The sequence below is a fragment of the Eubalaena glacialis genome, chromosome 12 (genome assembly GCF_028564815.1).
Source record: "Eubalaena glacialis isolate mEubGla1 chromosome 12, mEubGla1.1.hap2.+ XY, whole genome shotgun sequence".
Taxonomy (NCBI): Eukaryota; Metazoa; Chordata; class Mammalia; order Artiodactyla; family Balaenidae; genus Eubalaena; species Eubalaena glacialis.
In genome coordinates this window covers 104,106,250-104,113,520 of record NC_083727.1, presented here as the reverse complement: position 1 = coordinate 104,113,520, position 7,271 = coordinate 104,106,250, and the positions used below count along the sequence as shown (strand labels likewise).

The 7,271-nt window shown below is 42.5% G+C and overlaps 1 protein-coding gene across 3 annotated transcripts in view; it reads left to right on the top strand.

Moving 5' to 3' along the window:
• The first annotated feature begins 853 nt into the window (after positions 1-853).
• The window catches only part of IBTK (inhibitor of Bruton tyrosine kinase), a 93,657-nt gene continuing 87,239 nt past the window's right edge, over positions 854-7,271 (top strand). For all 3 annotated transcript variants that reach the window (XM_061207270.1, XM_061207271.1, XM_061207269.1), the window contains exon 1: positions 854-1,021. The gene's annotated coding sequence lies outside the window, so the exon portion shown is untranslated. The remainder of the gene's footprint in view (positions 1,022-7,271) is intronic.

The following is a 7,271-nucleotide window of genomic DNA, read 5'->3' as shown; positions in this document are numbered from 1 at the left end:
AGTGTTGTTTGTTCTGAGTTACAGTAACCCTCCCTGAACAAACATTTACTGGGCGCCTACTGTTTCAGGCATTCCCAGGCAGGATGTTTCCTTTTCGCTATCCTGGTATCGATTATTGGCTACTTGCTGTCCTCCCTAATTTTTTTTCACTCGACCATTTTTTAAAACGGCCCTTGGAGGCAGAGTTAAGGGGTAAAAAGCGTAGTACGAGCCTGGCATCAGGCACTGAGTGGCGTGACCTGGTGAGTGGCTTGGCCCGGGTCGGCGGCTAGCCCCGCACAGTGATCTAAGAAGGCAGTGACGCCTTCTGACCCAGGGAGTGACCCCGGAAAATCCGGGGGTGGGAGCGGCCGGGGAGAGGCGAGGCTGAGTCTCTTTGAGACGAAGCCCTGGGCTTTCCTGTGACCCCACCGGTAGGGCGACGGGAGGAAACTCTCTTAGGTGCAAGATGCCTACGCCTTTGGTTTCTGCTGCGTGGTGACCAAGGCATCCGTCCAGGTCCCCAGAACTCAGTCTCTCCACCAGGGTTTATCCTGGATTCCAAGTCTCGAGTTGCGGGGAGAGGGAGGTTTCTCCTTGGGCGACTGCTGACCCCGGGAGGGACATTTTCACCACCCCCCGTTGGCCCAGCGTCCTCAGCCGCTGCCTTTCCCCGCCCCCAAGGCCGGAGGGGTCAAGTTCCTTTCGGGTGCCAGGGAAAGACCACAGTTCAGGCGCTGCCACGCGAGGCCTTCTGGGTAGACACCAGCCAATCCTCCACAGGCATACACGAGCCCCAGCCAATCAGCGCCCGCCTTATTCCTGGGTCCCGCCCGTGCCGGCCCTTCCTCCCTGCCCCACTTCTAGACGTCTGTAGACGCGGCGGCTGTTGCTGCAGCGGCTTACGGAGCTGACCCGGGCCTGGGGCCAGGCCTCCACTGGCGCCCTTCGTTTTCTTCTGCTGCCTTCACTGAGGATGAGTCCCTGCGCGACCGTGTGCCCACCCCGCGGAGACCACCGGAGCATTTTCATCTAGCGACTGGTGAGGGAGGGCTCGGCGCGGCCCGACCGTGCGGAACGGGCAGAGGCAACGGCGTCCCTTGAGTCGCGGGGCGACGGGACAGTGTTATCTTTCCGGAGGGTGACCGCGGGCGCCGGTGGCCCTTGTGGGCCGCGGGAAGGGGACTCAGCGGCGCCGAGGCTGCCGGGCTCCGCGAGAGGCGGCGCGGGGCCGGCTGCATGGCCCGGGTCCCGGCGGCCGCCTCCTCGCCGCCGCCCGGAGCTAATGAATGGTCTGTGCGGGCGCCGCGCTACCTTGCGGTCCTGCCTGCCAAGCCCTCCAGCGACGTTGCGCTGCTAGTTTCTGATAGTTGTCTCGTGTCACTTCCCCTGGAGCCTTGAATTTGAAGCCATTCCTCGAGGCCCCCACGTCTCTTATCCCTTTCGTGGCGTCACAGAAGTTTTAAGTTCAGTCTGGGGAGGCTAACGATGAAGTTCAGTGTGAATCGACTGTTAAGTGAAAAGGGACCCGTTCTTTCTTGGGGGGATGGGGGACACAGGATAGAGGCCGTTTGTTCTTGTATCATGTTGCCGATTTCTAAAAAGTTTTAGTTCATCAGCGAAACAAGTAACCCAGGGTATCCGTGACTCTGGATTTCCAACGTAGGTAGTAAAACTTAAAGGGTGTTAGCCGGACGGGATATTTTTCAGGAAGCAGGATTGATGTAGCACCTTTTTTTTTTTTTTTTCTCATGCCTGGAAGTAGGGCGTTTGAAAGTTGAGATTTATCAGAAGTACTAAAAGAACGTGACTTTTATGAGTGGTAGTGTTTCTATGCCCATGATGTGCAAATTCACGTCCTTCCATAGCTCCTTGATCTTTTCACTGCCCTTTTTATTTTAAATTCCTTGATTTTTTTTTTATAGGTTTTAGAAACTGATATAGGGCAGAAAGATATATTTTCTTAAAAGAATTATAGTATAGATATTTGCTGAAAGTACAGATATTTAGTCAAAGCGGTTTACTTCAAGGAATTTAAAAAATGGTTCTTCCTTTATTTAAAAATTTAAAAAAAAACTTGTGTCCAGGCAGACGTAGAGAATGGACTTGAGGACAGGGGGAGGGGGAAGGGTAAGCTGGGACGAAGTGAGAGAGTGGCATGGACATGTATACACTACCAAATGTAAAATAGATAGCTAGTGGGAAGCAGCCACATAGCACAGGGAGATCAGCTCGGTGCTTTGCGACCACCTAGAGGGGTGGGATAAGGAGGGTGGGAGGGAGACGCAAGGGGGAGGGCATATGGGGATATACGTATGCACATACGTATGCATATAGCTGATTCACTTTGTTATACAGCAGAAACTAACACAACATTGTAAAGCAATTATACTCCAATAAAGATGTTAAAACAAAAAACAAACAAAAAAACTTGTGTCCAGGGCTTTCAGCATGCTAAATTATACATTATGCTTCGGAACCATAAAGTACAATAGACCATATTGCATAAGGAGCTCAGTGTTACTTGGTTAATTATTATAAATGATGTCAAAGTTAGTTTATTATCTTCTTTCTTTCTTTCTTTTTTTTTTTTTAACCATCTTTTGGCCATGCCATGTGGCATGTGGTATCTTAGTTCCCCCACCAGGGATCAAACTCACATCCCCTGCCGTGGAAGTGCGGAGTCTTAACCACTGGACTGCCAGGGAAGTCCCTTTATTATCGTTAATAGGGCAGTAATTCTTTTTTTAATAAATTTTATTTTATTTTTGATTTAATTTTTGGCTGTGTTGGGTATTAGTTGCTGCACGCGGGCTTTCTCTAGTTGTGGTGAGCGGGGGCTACTCTTTGTTGCGGTGCGCAGGCTTCTCATTGCAGTGGCTTCTCTTATTGTGGAGCACGGGCTCTAGGCGCACAGGCTTCAGTAGTTGTGGCACGTGGGCTCAGTAGTTGTGGCACGTGGGCTCAGTAGTTGTGGCTCACGGGCTCTAGAGCGCAGGCTCAGTAGTTGTGGTGCACGGGCTTAGTTGCTCCGCGGCATGTGGGATCTTCCCGGACCAGGGCTCGAACCCGTGTCCCCTGCATTGGCAGGCAGATTCGTAACCACTGCGCCACCAGGGAAGGCCCAAGGGCAGTAATTCTTTGCCACCTCCAGAGATATGCTTGCCCCCTAAAATTTGGGGAATTGTTCAATTGTGAAACTGGGTTTTGCACTAGTAAAATATTGAAGCTTCTATCCTTTGTACCCAGAGAATAATTGAGAAAACAGAATAAAATAAAATACAATATTGATAAAGTTAAATTATTACTTTCTTAAAGTAGTAAGTCTTGATGTTTTAAAATTATGTGAACTATTTTCAGGGCTTACAGAAGGAATTTAAAATTTTAAAAATTCTCCAATTATGAGTCACTATAATTTGTAGCTTTGTGACAGTTAATATAGATACAAGTTTATAGGGAAGATATTTTGATTTTAGAGAGTTCTTTAAAAATATAAGCCTACTTATTGAATACATATTATATTTTGTGACAAATATGAGTAGGTATGGCATTCTCTTCCCTGCCTTAAGGAGCTTAGAATCTTTATGTGTAGTCAAGGTCCACACTTACAAGGCATGTTGTTATCATCATTTTGCAGAAGAAGAAATTGAGGATTAGGAAGATTAAGCTACTTGACCAAGGTTTTAGATAATAGGAGCCCAATTCTTAGATTATAGGAACCCAATTCTTAGTTAATACATACAGGGCAATACAGGCTGGAAAGAGGATTAAATTAGTTCATTTATGTAAAGCACTGTGTTTGTCCATGTGAAGGTTCATAAGATGGTAGATGTAATGTTTGTAAGCCATGGACAAGTTGGCAGCCCTGTAAAGGTTTGGGTAAAAACATTCCAAGCAGAAAGGGCTTTAATATAGTTATTCTATTTTTTGACCAATATATTATATCACTATGTTCCTTTTTCCTTCGTAACATTTCTTGGGTGCTTACATGTGCATGAATTGTCTCATTTATTTTTCAGAACAACTCAGGAGATAAATAGTTTTTATTCCCTTTTTACAAGTGAGAGAATTGAAGCTTAGGCAACTCTTATGTGCCCAGGGTCATTTAGTTAGTGGTTACTAGCTAAGTGTTCTGAATTCACAGTCTGAACTTTGTGTGCTACGTGGTTGCCAAGTCTAACTGGCATCCTCTTCCTGAGGTCACAAGGCTATTAACACATGAAATACAGATATTGGTTCATTTTGGTCTTGGATATGTGAGAGAATAGCATGATCAGGTTTGTGTTTTAGGAAGATAACTGAACTCTTCACCAAGGTTAAATAGGATTGTGAGCCATTGTTGAGGGCTCAACCTCTACTGGCTGGCACCTTTGTGGTGGACCAGTCTTCAAGGTTAACAATCACCTGTGTAGCTAGCTACACTCTTCCAGCTCAGTTTCTCATCAACACTTCGTATTCATAACATATAAAGCAAAAATTTTCTCCTTTAATTTCTGTTTGTTCCTTTTGTTTTCAGTTTGTTTTATTTTTCTGATTTACAAAGCATTTACCCTTTACTCTTCTTCCTGGCTGCTCTATCTGTAGTCAAGCTAGAAACCTAGGAGTTGACCACATCTTGTCAACTCAAGGTCCTAAATATGTTTCTGAATTGCTCACTTTCTTTATCCCTGAAGAAAGGCACATAAGGCTGTCTATAATCTAGTTCATCCCTGTGTATATATTAGGCCTTATGCATTTCTGTCTTCTGAATTACTTAGAATTTTCAGAATGGACCAAGGTGATTTTAGTGTTTTATATTTACTGTTACTTCTGCCTCAAATGCCCACTGGCCCTGAATTTATCAGGCAGACACATACTCATCTCATCTCCTTTGGGGAATCTTCCCTTTATCCCTCTTGTTGACTCCCCATTCCTATGAGTCACTTGTTATATCTTTATCATAGGTTTTAATCATGATATATTTTTAGTACTTGATTTAATAAATACCATTCTCCTCTACTAGACTGTGCCCCACTGATGGTAGAGAATGCGTAATAGATAATAAATCTTGTTCAGTCAATACAGTTGTTAAATGAGCTATATTTTCACTTAAGTATTATCCATGAGTCTGTACTAGAATATCTAGAATATTTAAGTCCTATGTATTTTTGTTTTCTCAGTACCTTATGACCTGCGGATGCACTGAAGAGGCAGCATCGTGTTGTAGAAATAGCTTGGACTTTACTGTGAAATAGATCTGTGTTTGAATTCTAACTCCTCTTTTACCGATAGTGTGATTTGGGTGGCTTACTTAACCTCTTTGATGTAAAATATCACATCATGTAAAATATTACATGCTTAATAAGTATTTCCTTTGCTTTCTTTGCTTTCAATAAGCATTTGTTGAAAGCATGAATAAGATTAACACTAGGCATTGGGCCAGGAATTTAGGAAAGATGTGAAGGCAGGAGACAGATTTGAGGATTATGAGCACAGGTTAAAGTTAACATGAAGAGATTGAAATTATGCAGGGTGAGTATGAATTAGAGAGGAAAAGAAGACTGAAGATGGAACACTGAGAGAAGCCTAACATTTGAAGGTCAGGGGAAGGGAAAATGCCCTTGGAAGAAGTGGTAGGAGAGAGATCCCATGCGTAGATGCTTCATTGGTTCCCTACACTTTCAGTACTCCTTTTTAGATTCCTTACGAGAATGTCGTGGTCATGACTCGAAAGCAGGGAAGTCAAGTAACGTTACGAAAAGTATTTGGCAATTTGGAGGTCATTGGTAACCTTAGTATGTATGGTTTCATAGGAGAAGAATGCATGGAAACTAGTAGCAGAGACATTGAAGCCCAAACATGAACTTTGGAATAAAAATTTGTTATCTTTTTGTTACCGAAGAAATGATAGTAATAAAAGCTGCTATTTGTTGAATGTACATTTGGTAGCAGGTACCATGATAAGCAGCTTTATTTATCATTACGGTAACCCTTTGAGGTTGGTGGCATTGTCTCCATTTTCAGAAGAAGAAATGAAGGCTTGGAGAGATTATGTAATTTGTAGAGTTATGTAATTGGTAACAGCTGGCATTGCTATATTTGAATCCAAATATGTAGGATTCTAAGAAATGCTAGCTCTTAGCTCTTAGTCACTTAGTCCCTTCCTAATTTATGTTCATAGTACTCTGTATGTGCCTCTCTCATTATATATTATAGTATAGTATCACTTTTGTTTATATTTAATATTCTTTTTTCCCTTTTAAGTGTTTAAATTATGTATAGTAACAAATTAGGGAATTCTTTTCTCTTGTATCTTAATTATTTCATGTAGGGTTTGAGTTATTCACATAAGTAGTTCCTTTCAGGTATTAGGAAGACACTGAAAACACAAAGATGGCAAAATTTTAGAGCCTCAAAGGGATGAAATTAACTACATGCGACTATTTTGCCATCTGTCATGTTTTCCAGTTTAAACATTTTAAACTACTTGAGGCTTTGGTACTTTTTTCTTCATGTCAACTAACTACCAAACACTTTGTTTGCTTGTTTATATGTAGTCTAGCAGAAACAGAACTGGAGCTAGAAAGGACTAGGAGTTTTCTGGTTCTGTGCTATCATTTCCAGATGTGGAAATCAGAATAGTTAAGAACTAGTTAGATTTAGGATTTCTGACTTAGTGTGGTTTGAAATGGGAGTGGAAAATACAGATTTGGAATGTTTATGTCTGGTGCACACAAATTTTTCCTATACATATATGTAAACTCACTTGTGTCGCTCTAAATAGTTTTATAACCATTTTTCCTCTGTCATTGAGATAAATACAGTAGTCTCTTGGTATCACTGGGGTATCATTGGTTCTAGGACCCCAACGGATACCAAAATCTACAGATGCTCAAGTCCCTTATATAAAATGGCATAGTATTTGTATATAACCTACATATATTCTCCAGTATACTTTAAATCGTCTCTAGATTACTTAGAATATCTACATACAGTGTCAGTGCTATGTAAATATGGTTGAACCTTGGACAACATGGGTTTGAAGAGCATGGGTCCACTTATACTCGGATTTTCATCAGTAAATGTGTCCTGCAGTACTACAGGATCTGCCTTTGGTTGAAGTTGCAGATGTGGAACCGTGAATACGAGGAACCTACTATAGGGAAAGCCAGCTGTAAGAGGGTCATTGTGTTGTTCAAGGGTCAACTATAGTTGAAAATGCTGTGTAAGTAGTTGGCCGGCATGAGGCAAATTCAAGCTTTTCTTTCTGGAACTTTCTGGAATTTTTAAATATTTTCAATTCAAGCTTGGTT